This window comes from Mus caroli, chromosome 2 (genome assembly GCF_900094665.2).
Source record: "Mus caroli chromosome 2, CAROLI_EIJ_v1.1, whole genome shotgun sequence".
Taxonomy (NCBI): Eukaryota; Metazoa; Chordata; class Mammalia; order Rodentia; family Muridae; genus Mus; species Mus caroli.
In genome coordinates, this window is record NC_034571.1 from 55,245,586 (window position 1) to 55,270,110 (window position 24,525).

General features: G+C 44.0%; 2 long non-coding RNA genes across 2 annotated transcripts in view; both read left to right on the forward strand.

Moving 5' to 3' along the window:
* The window catches only part of LOC115032789, a 27,885-nt gene extending 6,282 nt beyond the window's left edge, over window positions 1–21,603 (forward strand). Inside the window, exons 3-4 of the long non-coding RNA XR_003838422.1 lie at window positions 21,374–21,472; window positions 21,577–21,603. This is a non-coding gene — a long non-coding RNA (uncharacterized LOC115032789). The remainder of the gene's footprint in view (window positions 1–21,373; window positions 21,473–21,576) is intronic.
* A 1-nt stretch (window position 21,604) lies between these two features.
* On the forward strand, window positions 21,605–22,442 carry LOC115032790. Its single transcript, XR_003838423.1, has 3 exons — window positions 21,605–21,661; window positions 21,791–21,949; window positions 22,312–22,442. It is a non-coding gene; the product is annotated as an uncharacterized LOC115032790 (long non-coding RNA).
* Window positions 22,443–24,525: the final 2,083 nt, after the last annotated feature.

Sequence of the window (24,525 nt, forward strand, 5' to 3'; positions counted from 1 at the left end):
CTCTCTCTCTCTCTCTCTCTCTTTCTTTCTTTCTTTCTCGCAGAATTATGCCTGTGACCTTCGTGGTGTCTCTTTGTAGTTCATTCATTTTGGTGTTCTGTTATAAGAATACATGCCATCCACTGTCCTGTTGGTGGACAGCTGAGTAGTCCCCAGCTGGATTTTCTGTCCACAGTAATATGTAGCTGTCTCTTGGTTCTTGTTGCTGCAGTTTTCTGAGGGTGTGTTTCTAGACTCAGAGCTCCCAGAGCCTAGGATGTGCTCAGCATCACTGCTGTCAGACCCAGCATCACCACTGTCAGACGTGGCCAGTGTATTCTTCAACTTGCTCTCTCATTGTTGTGGATAAGCATTCCCATTGCTAAGCACAGTCATCAACATTTAAACTTGCCTGTGTTAATATTGTGTTTCCTTAATTACTGATGAGATTGAACATAATTTCCTATGCTTAGAGGTTACTTGGATTTTTTTCCCTCTATTTTTGTGCTGATTGTTTCCCTGAGTCATTCCCTGCCCTTCTGTGTTTGAATCCCAAGGGACTACCCTGAAAATTTCAGACTCTCTTACCCATTGCCTACTGGTTATGTTAATCCAGTGGGGGATTCCTCAGAAGAGGTGAGGCCTGAGCAGAAGACTCGAGGGTATTTTTCTTCCCCCCTCTTCTGTGGGAAAACATCTCTCTCAGGGGCTAGAATTCCTCTGTGGCTCCAGCTCTTATCTGGGATCTGCACTCTGTGATTCAACAAGTGACTAGCACCAGGCCTTTAACTCCTAGTGTGTGGTCCTATCTCCTAGGCTCCAGCTCCCACAGGGTAGCCATGAGTCCTAGCCCTCTTTCCCCACAGATCTCAGTAGCTTCTTCCAATTGATGCTTTTTAGGCACTTAGGATGGGTTTTTTAAAAAGCTCTACTGGACCTTCATTATACTGATTCAATGCAGGAATGAGTAGGTCCTTGAGACAGTATCTAAAGTTGAGATGTCACGAGGAAGAAGGAGGAGGAGGGGGGGAGGAGGAAGAAGAGGAAGATTAGAAGAACTCCACATGAAGCATATCCAACTGCACAAGTCCTTGTGTAATAAAGGAGCCAGTGTGGACTGCATCTGAACTGTCCACAGAGGGTCTCAGGTGCGGTAAGCAGGACCCAGGGGGGTTGGATAAGGGCTTGGTTTAAAAATACATTTTAAACAATTCCCACGGCACCATCATAATGATCTGCCTTTATTCTGGGTCATAACTAAACTCTTGAGGATTATGATCAAGGTGTAGGTAGACCAGAAATGGCCAGTATAAGGGTATACTTCAAACACACACATGTGCAAAAATAAGAAATAAAACTTCCTTCAATAAGTTTTAAACTGTAGAATTCTCCAACAAAGAATCCCTTCGTTAAGAGCACAGACTCACACCTTCCTTAGCTTAACATGCAGAGACACCAAAGATTGGAGAAGTATAGAGATCAATAGGTCTTGGGATCTGTTGCCCCTTTGCTATTTAGACAAAGAAACAGAGGCCTAGAGAGTTCAGTAACCCATGCAAATACAAGAAGCATCTGAGGTTAGATATGTACTCCTGGAGTTAGGGAGATGCCAAACAATGCTGGCTACAGCTTCAAGCCAACCGCCTAACAGAACACAGGCCATGAGGGATGGGTCCCAGAACACCGGAGCCTAACAGAACACAGGACACGAGGGACAGGTCCCAGAACAAAGGGCATGAGGGATGGGTCCCAGAACACCAGAGCCTAACAGAACACAGGACACGAGGGACAGGTCCCAGAACACCGGAGCCTATAGGCATGGGTTTCAAGTATCAGTAATGTGTTCTAGATAGAGCAATATCTCACAAATAGTGAGCAGTTTCTAAGAAGCATTTTTGCATATGTGCAAGCCACGAATGATAATAATAAAAACAATTTCAGAGGAACAGATAATTTCCTGAATAGGAGAAAAGAGGTGAAGTATTAACTTTTGATTTTGACAGACACATGTTCTCTGTTTTGGCAAGGAGCTAGGAAGTAGGGTGATGTGTTTGATTTTTACATATGTAATTGGGAGCACTTTCACTTTCCTCCTAACTAACTAACTCATCGTCAAAATCCATCTCAAGAAAACAACAGTTAAGAGGATAAATAGTCAAATCCCAGGAGTCTGTGTTCTTTAGGGAAAATGATCGTGCTTAAAAATATTTTTCCAACCTTATCACAAGAGGCAGGGGAGAAGAAGAAAGGGGAGAGGAGGGGAGGGGAGGGGAGGGGAGGTTCAGACCATTTAACCTCCTAGGTCAGGAGAACTTTAATAATACTGAGTTCTTGATTTTTGTTTTTGAGACATTTTTATGTAAGGGTTCTACTAAGACATTTTAGCACCATGAAATATATTATGACATCACTGTATTTATCATGTTTACCATTGGTTCTGGGCTACTTGTTACTACCCTCATGAGTATAACACACAGACACACAGACACACACACACACACACATGCACACACACACTCTCTCTCTTTCTCTCTCTCTCTCTCTCTCTCTCTCTCTCTCTCTCACACACACACTGGCTCCTACCCATAGCAAGAATGAACTGCCTTTAGCTTCCCAGGTGGTGAGGGACCACATGAGCCCTTCCCATCCTGATGGATTGATGAGAAGCCCACTCTTGTGCAGGTGGCCACTGCTGTGTGAGTTCCCATGTACAATGGCTTGTGACTTCCAGAGACAGCATCTCTTGACATTCCTTAGTGTCCTCTGGTGCCTACTTTCTATCCATCCCTTCTTCTGAGATATTCACTAAGCCTTGGGGTGGGAAGCCATGTGGATGCCCCACGTGGGACCAGCATCCAACAGTCACTTCTTTTCAGCACTTTGACCCAGCATGAGTTTCTGCCTTCACCACCACCCCACTGCAAGAAGCTTTTCTGGCTAGGGCTAAGGGCAGCACAAATCTATGAGCATGAACAAATATGTAGAAGACAGTTTGACAGCATGTCACTAAGCAGAACATCAGTGACTCTGCTCTAGGGTCTGTGACCTCTCTAGCCACAGGTCAAGCAGGTTTTAAAATTCCTTTTATTTTTAGCTTTTTACTGTATATTTTTAAGAACTAAAGAAAAGCGAGAGAAAATGGTGATATGAATTCACTGCTCCCAGAACAGTTACAAACACAGGCTGACTTTGTGTCATCTCTACTGTCTGATGCACTCTGCTCCCGACAGGTCAGTCTGAAGCCAATCTCAGAGGCAAAGGTGTTTCATCTGTAAATATGTCAGAATGCATTGACAAAAGGTGAAGGGTCCTGGGCCTGAGTGCAGTTCAGTGGTAGAGTACTTACATATCAAGTCAGAAGCTCTGTCACCAGCACATCACACACACACACACTTACACATATATACATACATACAAACATACTCAAATACACATACACTCACACACATTCATATACACACATATACACAGAGAAACTCTCACACACACATACTCTCCACACACATATACACTCACACACACACACACACATACGCTCACATGCATACTCATACACAGGCACACATACTTACACACACTCACACACACTCTCGAGTACTCACACTTCATAAATAAAACATTAATTCTGTTAAATGCCTGTTCAATGTTTGCACATCTCCAATTATCTTAGAAAGGCCTTGTTTAGTTTTCACAATTGGTTTAAACCAGAATCTAAATAAAATTTCTACAAATTAAATCTAGTTGCCACATCTAAGTGTCTCTTAATCTTTAAGGACCTTGTTTTTATACATTTTAAGATTTCATTATCATCCTTCTCACTGTGTGGAAAAAGAAGCCAGCTCTGGAAGGGTTTTGCAGGTTGGATCTTGGTCGCCTGCTGTTGTGGTGTTTAGCGCGTTCCATTAACCTTCCTATTTCTTTTAAATTAGGGTTGGGCTTATGAGGTTTAAATTCAATTTATTTCTAGCAACACTATTTCATATGTTTTGTGCCATCCTATCAGGAAATAGACATCATTCCCCCTCACTGGATGATATTATCAGCCCTGATAAACGACCTAATGGGAAGTATAGACATTCCATTACTTTTCATTCATTTCCTGGATGCTTCCTTAAGGAGAAACTTCCTCTCTTTGGGAAACTTTTATCTACAAGGTTATAGATCAAATTACTTAGTTATTTCCCTTTATTTATGTATTTTGCTAATAATGAGGTGGTCCCACAGCATCCCCGAAAGATGAACAATGGGGTTTAACACTTTATTTATTACTTAAGGGTGTTGCGGACCCTTTGCTCTTGCCGCAGTGGATGCTGCTGCCCCGTCCCATGCTCATTCAGAGTCGACACTGCCACGGGAGCCTCCGGTGGCTTCTCTGTGACCTGGATGACAACGTTTCAACCACTGTCTGTGCATTTCCTGTCCCAGACTTGCGATCAGCCATTTCTCTGTTTAGCAGAAAATGTTACTTAGAGACCACAAGTAGGCATTGGGAGCATTCATCCTTGCTAGGTTGGTTCTTATTTCTAGTGTAGGTTTTGAAGTTAGATGAATGTGGATTTGAGCCCACTCTACAACTGGGTAGATACACTGGTAGGCAAGATACTTAATTTGGATCATTTTTTTTCATTTGTAAAAGAATAGATAATAACATGTATTTCATACAATTATTGCAAGCTATAAATTATCTACCATAAAGTAAGCAATCTAAAGTGATGTCTGTGGCCATATTATATCTTAATTACCACAGCTGCTCCTGCTCTCAAATAGTGGGATCTCAGTAATATGGCCCAGGGAAGGAGACTGAGGGTTAGGGAGACCCAGTTGCTCACACTAGGTGACTGAGCAGTGGCACAGAAATAATCTAAAGTCAGGTACAGGTTGCCTGGAAGCTTCCCTCTTAATGGAAATGCTTATGTGCCAGGGCACGTTCCCCACCACTGGTACACCTTATTGCCTTCACTCCCAAAGGATGGGGAGGAGAGGATGCCCACGTCATGTAAGACAGTGGAGATAAGTCGCTATTTGAATAATCTACAAGGAAACTGGTGACTCTATGACTCTTTGGGAGCGCGTGTAAATTTTATTTTATTTTTCTGGGATACGCAAGTAGGTGAGAAATGACTAGATGCTTGGATATTTTCATGACAAACATGAAGGAGGCTGCCAATCATCTTAAGATCATACCAAGTTATGCTCCCAGTTTCTATCATCCTATGTGGAGGCCAGCAGTTGGCTGACCATCCCTGTTTATTGCCTGTGTTTCCAACTTTGTGACCTGATCGTCCTTGTTTTGCTCATCCCTTCATACATTTAGATTTTCATTTCCCTAGACGGCAGGGCCTACTGTAGATTTGACTCTGTGGTGAGAAATAGAAACAATGTTTATATCTTAGTCAAGTATACCAAATTCATTCTTTCCTTATTGTCTCGTGGTGCTGCCCAGGCTGTTTGAGCTTACCCATAAATTTATGGGACCATATATGGACACTCTCTCTATAGGTTCATTTAGTAACAAAACATTTTTATGCATTAGGTCTTTATTTTTCAAATTGATTTTTCTTTTCTTTTCTTTCTTTCTTTTTTTATTTTTCTTTTTAGAAAGGGTCTCGTGGGTCCCAGGATGCCTTTGAGCTTACTGTATAAGCATGACTTTCAGCTTCTTTTAAAATTTAGTGTATGTGTGTGTGTGTGCGCGCACGCATGCATGTATACTACATTTGCACATACAGGCATCCACTCACACTCGTATACACACAGAGGTCAGAAAAGGATGTTCGGTGTCTTTCTTTATCCCTATCTGTTTTATTCTTTTGAGTCAGGGTCTTTCACCGAACTTCAGACCGGCGAGACAGCCAGCAAACCCCAGAGATTCTCCTGTCTCTGCCCCTCCCTAGGGCTGGAGTTAACATTGTGATCAGCCATGCCTGGCTTTATTGTGTAGGTGCCGTGGATCCAAACAAACACCCTTTTGCTTACAGAGTCATCTCCCCAGGACCACATTCTATCTTTAGAATAAGTCATCTCAATTTCTGGTAAGATAAGATATTATACCTGATTTATTTTGCCCATCCATAATTATCTTCAATATTCTTGTCTTCTTGTTCCTGTTTATGAACTTGGAAATTTGCATGTCAAGTTTAATAAAAAAACAGTTTGCCTTCATCGAAACTGTGTTTAATGTAAGGGCTAATTTGGAAGGAAATTGCATTTGAAGCAGACTGATCTTCCCTTCATGAATTCGTGAACATGGTATTGCCTTAAAAAAAAATAAATAAAAAAAACAAAACCCAAAAAACCTCTGGCCACCTTTTTCATTGGGCTGAATGCTTAGCTGGGGGATGTGTGCCTGATTTGGTAATTGCTTGAGTCTCATTAGAGATTTTTGAGTGGAGACAGTGCCTTAATGAGAGCCATATAGCAATAATATTAGTTTGAGAGTAGTAGCAATTTGATTGGAGGTTTGATGGAGAGATCAATCAGGACTCTTATAAAGGTCTAGGGAAATAACGCAAGTCTGAACATCAGTGGAAGCAGCGCTAATGAAGATATGATAGCTTGGAGAAACATTCCAGAAATTAATTACTCTCTTCTGTAAGGAAAAGACACCGCCAAGCTTCCTGTTTCTCCTGTAAGACAGTTGGATGAAGATGCTAAGGTTTGGAGGGTTTGCCTTAACCTGTGTAAACAATGGTTCTCGCTGGAATAAGGACATCTCATTCCTGGCCTTGTCTTTGGGACATCCGACTTACCTTGAAGTGCAAATGAAGCCAACCTTCATCCCACCAGCTAGAATTCTAACTGCGTTATAGGGTTTCTTTTGTACATAAATTCCTGTGGAAGATGTCACAAAGACTTATATTTTTATTCTCTGGTGTCTGGCATAACCACTAATTTTCCATCGCATCTTTACTTATTTAGTGTGGGGTAGGAGGGTATGTGGAGAGCAGAGGACATCTTGAGGGATTCACTCTTCTTCCACCGTGTGGGACCCAGGGATTGAACTCCGGTCTTGCATTAAGCACCGTCACCAGCTGAGCCATCGTTCCAGCTCACAGTTACTCTTAGTGCAAGGAGGGAGCACTGTCTGTCAATGCTGGACACTAATCTAAGAGTAAAAGTAAAAGCCTTCCCCTGTTCCACTGGTGGATGCCCGGCTTTCCTTTTCCTTCTGGGTGTTCGCTCGGACCACTGTGTTCTATGACATCACCACAGGGAACGCAGGCAGAGTCTTTATGGGTATCTGTCCCTTGCTAGTTTTGTTGTTAATTTGACAGGCCCTTCTCTGAAGAGTTGTCTTCCATCAGCCTTTGGGTATGTCTGTAGGGTATTGACTTGACTGACGATTGACATATGAAGGCCCCGCCCACTGTGAGTAGTGATGTCCATGGGCATGCGTGCCTGGACTGTATAAGAGGGGTAAGTGAACATGAGCCTGGGAGTGAGCCAGTTAGTAAGCAGAATTCTTCCATGGTTTCTAGTTCAGTTCCTGCCTCCACGTTCCTGCCCTGCCTTCCCTGGGTTATGACTGTGTCCTATGAGCTGAAATAAACCCTTTCTTCCCCAAGTTGCTTTTGGTTGTGGCATTTACCACAGCAGCAGAGAGAAAACGGACACTTCTGACCTTGATTTCTTCTAAGATACCTGTAAGTTTTGTGACTTCATTTGTTGTTTGGCTATCTTACAGTACTAATGGTGTTTTGTGATATCTCTCTATGAATTATGTAGTTATTAAATTTGAAGTGTTTTGTTATTCTTATGGAAAAAAATATTTAATCTATAAATCACTTACCAGGTTCCTTTGTGCTGTTTGCAGCATGAAAGGTACGTACTTAAAAATTCAAAAAATTGAAACAGAACATAACAATAAATAAAGGTGTCTCTTTGCCACCTTGTAAACAGCTGTAATAGGTTCCTGCCCCGTGGGTGGCCAGACCTCCCGTGTGAGTTAATGGAAACTGTGGGGGTCTTGTTAAAGTGTGTGGCTCAGTTTCCTATTGCTTTCAGCAAGATGGACAAATTTCTGGAGCTTTTATACGTTTGGGGGTTATATACACATGCATATTGGTATGCATGTCTGTATTTTCTCTATTGAAGCTAAGCTCATGGGTTTGTTTCCAATGCGTATAGTTTTCCTATTTAAAATACTGCTTTGAGACTGCAAATGGCACATTGTTTCCACACAGAATACAGACAACACTTTTGGTTTCTCCACTTCTCGTAACTGTTGCCCCAATTTGCTGTCACCTCCACCTAAAAGAATTGTCTCCATTCAAATGACAAGCATCGGGAGAGGAGTCAGGGATCTTTTGAAAGTCATTGTAGTTTTAACTATAATGATAGTATAGTGATAGTCTATTGTCCCCAAGAGGTGTCACCATGAAGAGTTAAAATATAGTTAAGATACAAACGGAACGGGAGAAAATGGTTGTGAAATGTCACTACGTAAGGATCGCACTGATAGATGCTGGTGAATTGCTCATTAGAATTTCAGCACTATTTGGAAAGCCGTCATTGTCATCTCATATTTAAACTATTAAGTGCATATTTAAACTGCACAGAGTGCTTGCAGTCATTTCATGGCTAATCAATCCAGTCTGGAATCGTTTGCCAAACAGTAATGGGATTTTCTCTAACAGTGAGATACTTAAGTCACTAGACACCAAATTATAAGATTAAAAAAAAAAATCAATTCAGCATCCCAGGTAATTATAGGCTTAAAACAATATTGTGTTGAGGTCTGGCACACTCTTCCTAACAGCAGATGTCTTTGTTTGGGGCCATTTTGATTATCTTGGTAACTCTAGCATGATAAACCAATGATGCAAATTATTTTTTCATTTAGATGTTACATGGTAGATTCAGCTGTTGGCTTTTAACATTACATATTACCTGTTTCAGCCAGCACCCAAGTTAGAATGGCAACAGTGGAAAGGGAGAGTAGGTGACATTCTACAGCTGTAGGAAAAGTATCTTAACACAGGAAGCTGACAGATAATTCTAGGCTTCTAAGTGAGAAACTGGCAAATACTGTAGCCATTTGCTGTGACAAAGAGTTCAGGAGGGTGGGGGGGGGGCGTAAAGGCAGATCAGTTCTTTTTCATAACAGATGAGTGTAAGGTACCCATCATATAGATAAGAATTATCACTTAGCTGCCTCCTGGAGGTTGCCCCTGTTATTGAAGACACCGTGTGTTTCATCCCAGAGGCCCCCGAGCTGGAACTGACCTAAACTCTTTTCCCCTGAGAACTAGCTTTCATGTTAGCAGAAAACACTGCAAGCTTTCAAGGGAGGAAAGACATCAAAAGTCCTACTCAGGTACGACACTTATGAGCCGTACCAACAACTAGAAAGGCACCATAACTCTAAGCATGCAATAGTGGCACACATATCGTGGTGGTAACCAGTAACTCTCTAACTGGACGTAGGACCTGTTCAACAAGAAAGAAAGCATGCCTGGTATTGGAAACCTAGCTAACTATCCAGAGCTAATGAAGTCATGGACCTTGAAGGAGAACCTACAACCACCACTTTCCTAAACTAGCACAATCCCTAACTACATTCTAAATATTTGCCCCTATACCCACAGATACATGTAATCCTTCACCAAGAAAACTTTCCTTGGCTACAGGCAGAGACCATTACAGGAAACCAGAACCAATCAAAATAAAGAGGTGTAGACCCGAGTACCAGTGGATACATTTACCAGACAACTCTTGACCCTAAGGCTAAGGGTACATTGTCTAAGAGTGGGAGGAAAGATTATAAGGCCCAGAGGACAGTTGGCTGTGAGATTGTGTCTCCTAGTAATGTCAGAAGCTTTGTCCATACAGTCCCGCTAACATGACTACCTAAAGAGGAGCTGAACAAGGACAATGGTAGACATGCCAAGGTGGATAGGAGAAAGCCCAAGTAGGGCATGTGACAACAACTAGAAAGAGGCCATTAATTTGAAAGAACAAGGAGGGGCATGTAAGAATATTTGGAGGGAGGACAAGGAAGGGGGAAATGATGTAAATATGTTATAATCTGAAAATTAAAAAAAAAATCACCAGTCCTTTCAGAACTAAGGAAGCACTATTCATGAAGAAGAAATAAAGTTATTACATAAATTTCCAAACCATGAATAAGTTGGGGGAATATTAACAGAGAAAGAGGAAATAAAGAGGAGGCCTGAAGGTAGCCACAGAGAAAAAGCCAGAGTATGGGAAGAAGACCACGAGAGACCATTACTTGCAAGGGCACGGCTTAAATTAGACATCTCCAAACCTGTCTAAATTTGTACCAAATCAATATATTACATGTATTTTAAATTATGGATTATATGCATATATATTTTCATATATATATATATATGTATTCAACCCACATAGTAATTATTAACAAACCAGTTTACTAAAAATTTAGACACAGACAAAGTGTATTTTCCCCTCCTAAGGTGCATATTTCTCCATTTCATTATTATAATGATGCTATCAGAGGCCGTACATGCAAGAGCTTAGTCACAATGATCATACTGTCACTGCTTATAAGGTCAAATAAATTTGTAAACTTAAACAAAGATAAAAGAAGGTTTTCTCTCTTAGCCTTCTCTTCCTTTTTTGAGACAAAGTATCACATAGCCTTGGTTGGTCTCAAACTTGCCACATAGCTCAGACAGGCTTTGAACTCCTGACCCTATCGCTTTAATTACGAATTATAGGCCTGTGCTCTGTTTTTCCTTCTTGGGTTTTTTTTAAAAACAAATTTAATTAACTAATTTACTAATTAATGTGTGTTCACGGCACACATGTGGAGGTCAGAGAACAACTTGGAGAAATCAGAGCTTTCTTCTTCCACAGCGTGGGGCCTGGGGATGGAACTCAGGCTTTGTTGTCAGCTTGGCCGCAAGCCCCCTTCTGCCATCTCAGCCTTGTCTCTCCTTCTGAGTGATACATAAGGATCCATCTCTCCTCAGTCAATAGGAGCTGTGAGTTTTTCTTACAACCAAGTGGATCATCTTGTGTGTCGCACTTTGAATACTGGGTTTAAGGGGCAGGGGTAGGCAGCTTGAAATACCTTAGGGAGATTAAATAAATTATTGTTTTAAAAATAAAAACAATCTTCATCAGCTGTATCAACGAGGAAGTCAGCGGAAGCCTTGGTGGGGCAGGCTTAATCCTCGAAGAAAGGCAGCAGCTGTTAGAGGTTTGGGGCTTAGATGATGACAGGTTACGCCGATCCATACCTACTGCCTGCAGACACTGTGCTAGGACTTCTCATACAACCCTTAGATGCTATGACTATTCCCAATCTAGATACAGGGTGTGAGTGCTCTAGGTCACATAGCTACGGAAGTAACTCTAGTGGAACTTGAGCTCAGGCTGACCATCTCACAGGATGAGCAGGATGCAGTGTCTGCCGGTGTGAAACTGCTGGGGATGCAGAATGAGATGCAGTGTCTGCCAGTGTGAAACTGCTGGGGATGCAGAATGAGCATAGAGTATTATTTTAGATATTAAGGTAGCTACTAAATTGAGAACAGAGAGCGTCTGAATAGGGTGAATGAAGGGTCCTCCTTACTATCCTTATCACCATTAAAAAACATTTCTGTAATGTGTAAGAATTAAACACTGTCAGTCAGAGAGTGGAGAGGGCAGAAAGGGAAATGCTTTGAAGTAATTAGGCAAGAGAGATGGTAAGGAAATCACACGGGATTAGGAACAAACATGGAAGTTAGGCCACAAGCAGGAAGAGGCTGCCTCCTCCACTACAGAGAGAAAAGCTTTAAGTTGGAAAGGCAGCTGCAGACACATGTGTGGATCTGACCCCAGGAGAAGGGAAGACAGGAAAACTCCTCATTGCTGATACTTACTTTCTCTGTGGAATAGGAGCCAGGCCATGGTCTAGAGAGTGTGAGATGAGGAGGTGGGTGGGTAGATCTGATCTGACTCAGATACTTTCATGCTGCCAATGATGGAGCTACCAACACTAGGACGATCTTGGCTGAGCCCACATATTATTTCCTCCTGGATCCAAAACGACAATTTCCTAACAGTGGTTTCTGCAGTTCACACATCTTTTGTTTCTTAAATTCCATCAGAGGCTCCCCTGACCTTTGTTCCTCTGTACTTTCCAGAGACAGTGACAATCTGGTATACCACCTATACCAAATCCCTTCTTACCTAGCATGCTCAGGGGGGAAGGCTGTGTTTCTGTTTTACTGACATAACCATGGCTAATATTTGCCTAGTTCTTCCTTGAAGCTGGAATGTGCGCTTCCTGAGTCAGGATGTTTGTATGCAAACATAAGAAAAGCTAACGAACTTAAAATGCAAAGCAATTTATTTAAAGGGTTTCCGAAGGCTTGCAGGATTGCGGGATTGGAAGGGTAGACAGTCAGGCTCTGAGAATGAATCTCGGCAGGTAGTCGATATGACACAGGCAGAAATCATACCACAGAGCTGGTGTAGTGACAGCCACTGCTGGACCCAGGAAAGTATGCTTAGCTGACAAACCTAATCCACACCCCTGTGTCTATACTTGAAGTGGCAGGGAATATGAACATGGAACTCAACTCTGAGACTCAGATGGTAGAGTGACAGTTGTGTCTTTGTTTTTTGTTTTGTTTTGTTGTTGTTGTTTTTTCAAGACAGGGTTTCTTTGTGTAGCCCTGACTGTCCTGGAACTCACTCTGAAGACCAGGCTGGTCTTGAACTCAGAAATCCGCCTGCCTTTGCCTCCCAAGTGCTGGGATCAAAGGAGTGCGCCACCACGCCCGGCTCCACAGTTGTATCTTAGAGATGGAGAAAACTCAAAGAAAGGGGATGAGTAAAAACCCACTCCATCCCATTTCTGATGTCAAGGATTAAACACTGGGTGTTGTGAATGCTACACAAACCGTCTACCAATGAGCTACATCTCCAAGTCATTTAAATGTCTATTCTAACACCCAGTGTGTTGCGGTAAATCTCCAACCCAAATAAGCCCGTGCAAGAATACACAGCTCAATTAATATGAATACAAGCTGCACACCTAGATCGAGCAGATCTACCACAACACTACTCTATTCCCCAGCTATGAGATCCCTCATAACCTGTGGTTTCTCCAGGTCATATGCTTCTGCTCCATTTTCCTTCCACTTCCTCCTCTTCAGTCTTCCTCTCCTTGTTCTCCCCGTCCCTCCTTCTCTCCCCCAAACTTTTTAGCTCCACCTCTCTTCCACTGCCCAATCACTGGCTCTAGCCTTTATTTTACAAGTTAGAATGGGGAGAAGGTTCACATGAAGTCACCTGAGTATGTGATTTACTCCTCAAACCAGGCAGCCCCTCTTGGGGAAGCAGAATTAGCATCAACATACAAACAGCACCAGGGCGACCCACAACACCAGTGTGCCCGGGCAGTGGTGGCGCACGCCTTTAATCCCAGCATTTGGGAGACAGAGGCAGGAGGATTTCTGAGTTCGAGGCCAGCCTGGTGTATAGAGTGAGTTCCAAGACAGCCAGGGTTACACAGAGAAACCCTGTCTCAAACAAAACAACATCAAAACAAAAATAACCACAACACCAGTGTGTGTGTGTGTGTATGTGTGTGTGTGAGAGAGAGAGAGAGGGGGGTGGCATTCACTGTCTTCTTGTCTCCTTGTCCTTCAGGACTCACCCTTGTCCTTGAAGCCCTGAAGCTACAAGCATTTGTTTTCTGCCCCCAAACTCCCATAACAATGTGCATCTTGCTTGGTCTTATTAAATTCTCACTTGTTTGTATTGATATTTGCAGCTTAAAATATTAAAGTGCTAACACATTTAAGGCCGAATGAACATCAGCCGTCATTTAATCTAATGGGCCCTGGCTCATCAACTCACAGAAGTCAGGAGACCGTTCCTATTCATGTCTGTGCACGCCGCAGCTTCCAGCCTAATATCAGCCTGTGATAATATCTCACACCGGCTAAACTAAATCAAGGAACCCCTCCAGGATTTTCTTGTCCCCATGCCCTTCTCCTGTACAGCCATCCCTCTAGCCATCCCTCTTTTTAAATTAGACACTCCTCCTGCACTGGCTAGGATCAGATTTCACTCTTTCACCCTGAACTTTCAGTTGCCTTTGTAGACTCCTGCACACTGGTCTGAAATACAGCTAAATGTCCATTTGTCATCACCAACCTTTCTTGTGGGTCTTCCCTTGGATCTACCAGGTTGTCATCATATTTGGCCCCCATGACCATTTCTTGTCTCTTGCCCGGCCCCATTCTCACTGCCCCTCCCCATTTCCAATCAGTTCTTTGTGATGGTAATATTGTCAGCTTGCTAACTAGGAGGCAGGCCTCTGGGTATACATAGGTTTGGAAACTTGCCGGAAGGCCAGAGAATCAGGCTCTGAGAATGAACCCCAACAGGCAGTAGTGATGACACAGGCAAAGTGGGTGGTACACTACCACTGAGGAAAATGCCTTTTCCTCTCAGCAACACTAACTGCATTTTTATCCTCAGGGAGGGCTAGCCTCATGGTCCACATTCCTCCCCTGACAGAATATCCACTCGCACAATCTCATGCGTGTTGTGTACACTCGAAAATGCTGAGAGTTCAAGAGCACAAAACCACGTCATTCCAGGAAGATCCCACTCTACAATGCTCCGTTGCTTCATCCAGTTCCTGTAGCCTTCCCACCCCCTCTTCTACGATGTTCCCTGAGTCTTTCGGGCATTGATATAGATGTCCCATTTAGGGTTCAGCATTTAACCGTCAAATTAATTCTTAGCACGTGACCAGCTATGAGTCACCCGATAATGGCTGCCCACTTAGAAAACAAGCCTGTCTTACCACAGAAGACAGCGGTACTAATCTACGTGGGCACAAAACAATATTTAGAAGGCAAAATTGAGAAGCACATTACTCCCACTTAGTAGACGGATAGCAGTGGATTCCATACTAGGTCACGTGACTCCCCTAGCCACTGGCCTTTGATGGGGTTCACAGTAGCAGAGATGAGTTTCTTCCTGTGGAGTGGGCCTCAGAGCCAATTGGAAAGTGATTGCGCCCTATAACAGCCATGTTGCTACTGCACCAGAGTGCTCCTGGTGCTCGGATAGTCAACGTTATGGTACACAGAGACCACAGCTGAGCATGACTGTTAATCAGAGTGTCTCCTGCAGCCTGTATAACAGCTTCCAACAGTAAGAGGGCCGCGTAGTAGGGAGGAAGCTCCTAGCTCAGTTACAGTTTGACTTGTCTTATTTCAGTGACCTACATGTGAGGTGTCTTCAGCAGGAAGGTCTCAATGCTAGCGGGAAAACAAGAACACTGGCAGTAGCTCGTGACTTGGGGGCCTTCAGGAGCTTTCTGGAACCACCACCCCCAGTCCTTTCCTCCACATTTAAAAAAGGGGAGTTGAAGTACAGACCTCACTCAGCCTCTACTGTTTTCTTGAAGGCTGGCTTTTACTTTCTCACCCTTGGATTGACCGCTGGCCCATGACGTTAACTGCCAATAGTGAACCACCCTTTGCTACATCCTCCTGGGCATCCAAATTGTGTTTGATACAGTGATCATGTGACCACGCCTTTCTCCTCTCCTATGAGACTGCAGTACCGATTTCTTTGCTGCCTTTCTTCCTCCTTGCCTTAGTGGATATTTGCCAACTTCCTGATCTGTCTCTGTTTGAAGAAGTAGTGGGAAGGTCGTAGAATCCATGGGGTTACGGATGGAGGCTGTGACTTCTCTCTCCTCCTCTCTCTTCCTTCTCCCTTGTCTTTGTCTCCCCTTCTCCCTTCCTTTCCCTTCCCTTCCCTTCCCTTCCCTTCCCTTCCCCCTTCCCTTTCTTCTCCCCTCACCTCCCCTCCCCTCCTCTTCTTGCTACAGTACTAGACTCCAACTAGTGTGCCACCCACCAAGACTGTTGCATGGGACAATCAGAAATAATTTCTAGAGGAAGATGAAACAAGAACTCAGGACCACCGACAGTGTAATAATGTCAGCCCTGATGTGCCCTGCCTCCTGCAGCCACTGCAGACATGACCATGATGGTCTCAGCAAACCATTCATGTGGCCTCCTTGAGTTTGTCTGAGCTCACAGCTGCCTTCCTCCTCCTCCTCTTCCTCCTCCTCCCCCCCCCCTTTCATTTTCTAATCTCTGTTCTCTAGCCTGTACTCCTGTCCTATCAAATCTGCCTAGGGATGGGGGCTGTGGTATGCTCCTAAGATATGTGGCCGGCACATTATCTTTTCTTTCTCACTTCTGAGTGAAGGTTTTCTGGACACTCTACTCTTGCCTGCCTGCCTCCACCTTTGGAAAATTCACTTATTTCCCAGGTATGAGTGACCTCCTGGCCTTTTTCTACATTTCCCCTTCTCTCTTCAGGACTGCTTTAATCTCCCATTATCAAGTGCACATCCCCAGGATGAGATCCTGATATCAAAATTATCAAGATTAACCCAGATACGTTAAGTTTCATCCTGATAACCATTATTTCTCTCTTCCTGCCGGAACACTCTTCATGTAAAATTTCAACCTTCTCCATCCCTTACATCCCTGGCCAAATAAATAGTCCCATGTTCTGTTTATTTTTCCTGCCCTGCAACTCACAACGCTTCCTTTTCCTCATACCGTTAGTACTTTGTTCTTGTCGGAACAACTGCCATATGTCTCCTGTCCCTAGCTGTTTACGGAATGAACTTGATTAGAGAACACGGCATCTCACCTGCCCTTTCCTGTAGCTTCAGTAGCCCCGGGTTAACGAGGAAACTCTCCCAGGTGACCACTCACAGTCCAGTCCTAATGTACTCCCTAGGCGCTCATCCTATATGTAAGGTCCAAAACCACTTCGTGATCTCTTGTGGTGTTCTGAGCTTCCCCATCTTCATACCCCTGCTCTGGATATTTTCATGATCCGAAGTGTCTTTCTCGCTAGTTAATCCCAAGTAACAACTTGGTGCCATTTCCTCTGTGAAGTCCACCTTGTCCCCTTGGAAAGGGCTGCTCGACCTTCAGTATACACAAAGATCACATGGGCACCTTGATGAAATGCAGGTTCTGGCTCAGTCATTCACAGTGATGGTCTGAGAGCCTTCCTCACAAGGTCTCAAATGACAGGGTGGGTCTCTTGAAGCACACTCGGATTTAGAGCAGTGGTTCTCGACCTGAGGGTCTCGACCCCTTTGGTGATTGGGTGAGCCTTTCACAGCGGTCACATAAAAGATATCCTTCATATCAGATACTTACATTATGATTCATAGCAGTAGCAAAATTAATTATGAAATAGCAATATGAGGAACTGTGTTAAAGGGCCACAGCATTAGGAAGGTTGAGAACCAACCACTGCCCTAAAAAGAAACACAATCTTATTCTAAAGCACAGGGCAAGAGCCCCCTACACACACACACACACACACACACACACACGCACACACACACACACACACATGTGCAACAGCATCTCCCATGGAGCCCCAGCTGGCCTAGAACTTGCTGTGTGTAACAAGACCTCAAGTCTGTAGCAATCTTCCTGCCTCTGTTTCCTGAGTGATGTCAATATAGGCGTGCACCACCACTGCCAGCCAACAGGCAGGGTCTTTGTATTATTCACATACAATATGCTGCAATTTTAAAAACACTCATTTTGTTTCTTTACCAACAGCGAATGACTTTGATGAGTAGAAAGAGTGAAGAAGAATTAATTTTAATTAAAGTGAATAAGATTCCAATGTCACCTTTTAAACTCTGCTCCGTGGTTACTCATACATCTCAGTTTATCCACATTTTCCATGGATGAACTTCTAGGAGAAAGAATACTGAACCTGGGATCCCTGCATGGGAGGATAACCCAACATGTCTGAGACAACGCTAACAGAATTGTACAGCCAGAGCTCTGAGTTGCACCAAAAGGAGCCCTTTCTATTTCCAACAGAAAAGGAATTTATAAACATATATTAGAGAACTAACTCGCCATGATTAGAAAGAGCACTGTAGTCCTACAATCCCAGCCTCTGAGTTTTCAAAAGTCTGTGTGCCCTCCTCCGCCACTCTTACAGATTGGATTCTGGGCAGGGTCGGATTCTTTGGGTTGGTGTTATTATCAATGTGAAACCGCCACAAAGCCAGAGGCTTAAAACATCAAAAAGAAACTCTATTTCTTCAACTCCTTAGTATGTAATTTTTCAAACAAACCAAAGTAGGCCCCTCCTTTGCCTGTCCCCTTTCCCAGTCAGTCACTATGGGCTTCCTTATGTTAGCGACTTCTCCCCAGCTTCTCTCACCTTGAAGTAGCAGGTGATATCTTTTTTTTCCCCCGATCATTTTGCTAGAAAAAGCCCCCTCGGATGATCTTTAGCTGACAGCTCTTCAGTGACATGGTGGTGGTGGTAGACATCTCCAAGGTTGAGCAGTGTCCTTACTGTGGGGAAGTAGGGATGCATTTAGCTGGGCTTGTGTGTGTTTAAGGATGAGAGAGAAGCAGGTTAAAAAAAAAAGATGATCAAAGACAGCACTTATGCAAACTGCATAGACGGCACAGTTATGCCGACTGCATAGACGGCAGTCTAAGTAGAATGAGTTCTTGTGTGCAAATAATCTCCCGAGAGCATTGCTTTTATTGTTGACGTTTTCCTGTTGATTTCTGAGACACTGAAAAGTCAATCTGTTCCTTTGAGTGCCTTTGTGAATCTAGCAGCATAATAAAAAAAATTCTTTTAGAAGGCGCAGAGAACTTTAGAGCGCAGAGTGGGGTGGGAGAAACTAAAGTTAGGTGAGAAAATTTTTTTTTTCTAACATTGGATGCTTCTTCTCCTTCTTCCTCTTCTTCTTCTTCCTCTTCTTCTTTTTTTTTTTTCTGTTGAGAGATTTCCTCAGGAAAGGCCTACAGTGTGTGATGTGATTGACAGTAGTTCCAGCAGCCCCCAAGCACTAGCTGAGAGCAAACTTGGGGCAAACTCTCAGCCCTGCTGTGTCCCCCCTCTGAAGTAAATACCAGGTCGCCTTCCCTGTCCCTGGCACGGTTTCATCCCACTGTGCCTTAGACATGGCTGACATTTTAGGAGCAGCCCATCTCAGTGCTTGTGTCTCTCTTCTTTGGTTCTCCAGCCGCTCTGTTTATCTCCAACCCTCACGGAATCTTTTGTCATCAAACTCTGATTCAAGTGACCTTTTTGGTGGGGGAGGGGAGGAAGGAAGAGGGAGGCCTATAGGGTTTTTTTTTTTTTTTTTGGAAGCCTCACTCTGAATTCATTCTTCTGCTTCAGTGTTATGTTGGTATTTGATCAAACATAAAAAGCTTGAAGCTTTAATGTCCTGCTGACACCAGTGTCAACAAGGCGCCGAAGCGGAAGGTTTCTGGCAGCTGATTAGAGGGAGGTTTTATGTCCCTAGGTTTAAGACTAAGGATACCTTATTCTCAAGGATAAGCGACATCGTGCAGTATAAATCAAATTCAAGAGCTTTATTAAAGGGCCCCTGATAATTTGGTAATATATTACCACTCAGTTTTGGAAAGGCGATAAATGACTGCGTTTTATAGTGTAATCTAAAATAATAATATGGATTACAGTTGTGTTCAGTCATGAAAGTATAATTTAACAGTTTGAGTTGATAATAGCCTTTTCCTCCCTTGACGGTGTCCACTCTTATTTCAGTTCAAATATGGTTTACTGGGGGGGAGATGATTTGCCGGGCTTGCATTTGGAGTCCAGTAGGGCTGAACAAGGGTTTAATTGGAATTTTATGTTGTGCTGGAAAAGCTTCATATGAAAAAAAAAGCCCCACCACACACACGCGCACACACACACACACACACACACACACACACACACACACACGCACACGCGCGCGCGCGCGCGCACACACACACACACACACACACACACACGCACACGCGCGCGCGCGCGCGCGCACACACACACACACACACCCCATTCCCGAGAATCTAGTCTCCTAAATAGTAACAATTCCAGCATCCCAAGTGGGGCCCATGCTTGTCCTTAGGGCTCCCCCCCCCCCCCGGAGAGCTTGCTCCCTGAGAGGGGTGTTTGAAACCGGCTTAGAAAAGGTGTAAGGTTAAAGTCCAGCTCCACCTGCAGGCATTGGGGAACTTTCCCGTCCCAGGCCTCGAGAAGCTTGTGTTGTTGGTAGTCTCGGACCCGGGAATCCTGTGGCACAGACAAGCAACAGGCAGAAGGCCTAGAACAAAACGTGGCCTCCACGGGGCTGCAGGAGGTGAGAAGGGAGTTAGCCAATCCACAGCCCCGGCTTGGCTTCCCTGGCTCCATCATTGATTCTTACCCCCTAGCCGCCATTGGGCTGGACCTAACTGAAGCGCCACAGGACAAGGACTTCTAAGGGATGTGGCTGCGGCTCAGAGTGTAGTAGGCTTCTGACGTTATGTTATTCCATCTCATGAAAGTATCCCTAAGAATACTTTAAACACTAAAAGTTTCCTGGGTATCTTGGTCTTTGGTCACTTAGCTCAACCATAAATCCCTAAGGTAAACTGGCCTCTGGACCTGCCCGCTCGTTCCTGTACAATGTGACCCGTGAGCTAAAGGTTAACTGCGGAACCTGTAACTTGTATCTCTCCACCTCTGTAAACAATGCCTGCTTGGGGTAGATGTTCAGAGCTGCTTTTCCATATGTGTCACAACTGCATTCTGACCTTAAAAACTCACAGCAACTGGGGGTCAAGGCTGCTTCCTGCTAATCTGCTTGGGACAGCCCCACTGCCTGTTCATGAAGACTCCATTTGACTTATTCAGGTCGAATAGAGTCTTTTTATTTGGGTACCCCAAAACAAAAGCATGGTGTGGAAGTGGGGGTGTGTAGGTTGGGAGGGAAAAAAGCTATCTCACACAAGGCTAGGAAGGACAAATTTAACGACTGTGATGTTTAAAAATTTTCCTCATATTTGTTATAAATTAGGATTGAACTTATTTTCTTTTTCTTTTACTGGATATTTTCTTTATTTACATTGCAAATGTTATCCCCTTTGCTGCCCCCCTCCCCCAAAGCACCTATACCATCCCCTCTCCCCCTACTTCTATGAGGATGTTCTCCCATCTCCCCATCCTCCCATTCCTCTACACTGGTGCATTGAGCCTTCACAGGACCAAGGGTCTCTTCTCCAATTGAGGCCCAACAAGGCCATCCTCTGCTACATATGCAGCTGGAGCCATGGGTCCCTCCATGTGTACTCTTTGGTTGGAGGTTTAGTCCCTGGGAACTTGTGTGTGTGTGTGTGGTTGGTTGATATTATTGTTCTAAGGACTTGATTTCTAGTTGCCAAGTTCCACTTTGCTCTCTCTCAACAAGTAAAAGGGACTCCTTTAAAGTTCTTTGTTACCTGAAGTTTCGTCACTTTCAGAACGGATTGTCTTGCATTGTAGTTAAGATGGAACGCAGCCTCACCCACCTTTCTTGGAATGTATCCCTTTCTAGGAGCGGGACCGAAACAGAAATGGGCATGCTTCACAATTGGATCAGCTAAACTCAGAGAAAGTTTTATCAGTGCAAGATTCACTAAGGGAAAATGACTGGGTAACTTTGCTTCTCCTTGTTTGTGGTTGTTCTGGGGGGGGGGGGCTCCTCTGGGGTTCTCATCCCACCTCCCTGCTCCTCCTTGTTTAACATCCTGATTTCAGAGCTTCCCTGGGCAACCCCCCCCCCCCTGCTCCAAACACCAGCTGGGATTCCAAAGCAAAAGTCTTACCTCCCTGGGTGTTTGAGGTAAGTATGGAGACTGTTTGCCCTTCTCTGATTTCCTGGTCAAATAACAAGTTCTCTTTGACGGTTCCTGGCTCTTACTCACATGACTCCCTCTAACCTACCTCTTCTGCCCTGTGCTATGGACGTCAGTCATCCTGAAGGCAGCATGTGCTACTGATGAGAGCTCGGGATTGGAATCATGAATGGTCTTGGATTCCAATCCTGCCATGTGTCAGCTGTGTATCACCGACGACAACAGAGAATGCTTCTGTCTTGCTTTTGTCAACTGTAAGATGACGTTCACAACAGGTTTGTGAGCTTTTAAATACTATGGTGAAATAGTTAGGATGAGAATAGGGCATCTATTAGGAAGCCTGGATGGCTTTCCAGGAAAGAAGACAGGGTAGGGGTGGGCTGGACCCCAAAGATTGCCATTGCTCTCAGGGATTGCTTCCTGTCACAGAAACAGACTGTTTTCTGGCACAAGGGAGTGTAATACTTTGGCTGACTCTAGTTAAGCAGCTGCTGAGGTGGGTATACTACAATCAGGTTGTGACTGCTTTGCCAGTTAAGTGACCAGCACTAAAGTCACAGCACTGGGACAGGTTCCTGGGGTCTAGATCTCCTTTCTGATGAGACCACAATGCCTATACCTCTCTTCTATATCACAGTGCCAGCGCTACCACGGCCACAATAGAGTCAGCTGTACTCAAGACAGAGGAAGACGCCATGATGTCAACTGTACTGATGGATACCTAGGAATCTAAGATGAGGGCTGGGGAGATGGCTCAGGTGGCAAAGTCTTGCAAACATAAAGACCTGAGTTTGATTCCCAGAACCTGTGAAAAAATAAAAATGAAAATGAAACGGGACGAAAGTGTGGTGGTATACCCTTATAATCCCAGAGCCGAGGATACACAAACAGGTAGATCTCTGATTCTCTCTGGCCTGGCAGCCTAGATCATGGAGAGACCCTATCAGAAAAGGTAATGGCTGAAGAGCTGCTAAGTTTGAGCCCTGGCTTCTACAAGCACGTGTGCACATGTACCCCCCCCCACCCCACATACACACACAAGGACATTTAAGATCAGAATATTTACATAATCAGTACCTCTGTGTAAGCCAGTTGAAATTTAATTGCAACTATAAGCCTTTGCGGGGGTTTTTGTTGTTGGCTTGTGTTTTAGCAAAGAAAATCACTTTTCTAGGATGCTAAGAATTAAAGTCTGGGAGATCACATGTTTTCTCAGTAGTAGGCAAACCCGTCCTCAGGATACAGGTCTAACCAGTGACTCTGGGGAGCAAGGAAATAGAACAAGTGAAGTCGTTATGCCTAATAAGTCATCCATCTAATAAGATATCCTTATAGAATTGAAATCTGAAATGTCACAGAAAGCCTCGCCTTCAGAAGCCCTGGTCCCACGCCCCAGGCTTCGGCGGATGCCTGTCTGGGCCTGCTTCCTTGGAGATCGCGCCTGCTTCGTCAGCATATTCTCATTCCCTAGAGATGTTTCACCAAGTTATCATCTGGACAGGTTGCTTGGAGCTGTCTCCAGCTTCTGGCTTGTTTACATTCAGAGCCAAGCGGTGAGGATTTCAGAGTTAAGCTCAGAGGCCAAGTCTCCTCCCAGGATCTAGAGGAAACCCTCAGGCACTATGGAACCCCAGAAGCTAAGGACTTAGCTACCCCGTTCACTCAGCCAAGGCTTTTGTGCAACAAAGTGAGGCCCAACTGCTGCGCCCACTGATTCTCTAACACCGTCTTTAACACCGGCTGCTTCATTTGTTCACCAACCCACTTACGCCAGATGTACCAGGCTCTGTGAATTACGTATGATTTATTTTGAAATGTAAAATGGGGCTACAGGAGTTCTTATATAAAAACTACAAAAACGGCTTTGTGAAACAAAAATATGAATATCTATAAACATTCTGTTATTGAGCAAGAGAATCTCAGATATGGGAGAAAACTGCAGAGATTTTAAAGCTGCTCAAACAGGACCACGGGCATCAGTAAATTTTTTACCTGCTAGCGACAGTGAAGCAGATGCTTATGGAGCCAGACTGATTAGACCAACTACAAAGAACAGTCTACTGATTGGTGCTGTCCTTAAACCAAAAGATGAGTGAACACATCTGGGCGTGTTCTAATAGAAAATACATGTATAAGCTAAGAGTGTATCTACCAATGTTCTTTTTCTAAAAAATATATATATATATTAAAATAAGATTTATTTATTATTATACATAAGTACACTGTAGCTCTCTTCAGATGCACCAGAAGAGGGCATCAGATCTCATTAGGGATGGTTGTGAGCCACCATGTGGTTTCTGGGATTTGAACTCAGGACCTTTGGAAGAGCAGTCGGTGCTCTTAACCATTGAGCCATCTCTCTAGCCCCCATGACCCCCTTCTTACAACTGATTTAAAAGGAGGTTCTTTGAGGTCTCAACTGAGTCAGGTATTACTGCATTACATGCAGTGTGAGTAATAATAGCACACGTGAAAAGTTCAATGGCTGCCCTCCGTAAAACCCCACGTGGGAGCAGAAACAAGCTATGGATTAGTCTGTAACATTCATTTACCATTAACATGCTGTTGGGGGCTATCTTCTTTCTCTATATGCTTTCTGTTCCTGCTCTTCTTTTGGGAAGTTTAGTATAAGGTCCAATGCCAGTGCCAGGGAGCTTCCACCATCGGTCCCATTTTCTCAAAGCTCTTGGACCCCTCCCTATAGTCGGAGGCAATAGCTTCTCCATCCCATAAACTCCTGGTCAGTGGGCAGAGACTAGGAGTTTTGTTGTTCCTTTTGAGGCGCCATCTAGAATGGAGTGAGAGCCAGATCAGAGGCATCTTGCTTAAGCACTCCCTGTGGGGGTGGCTT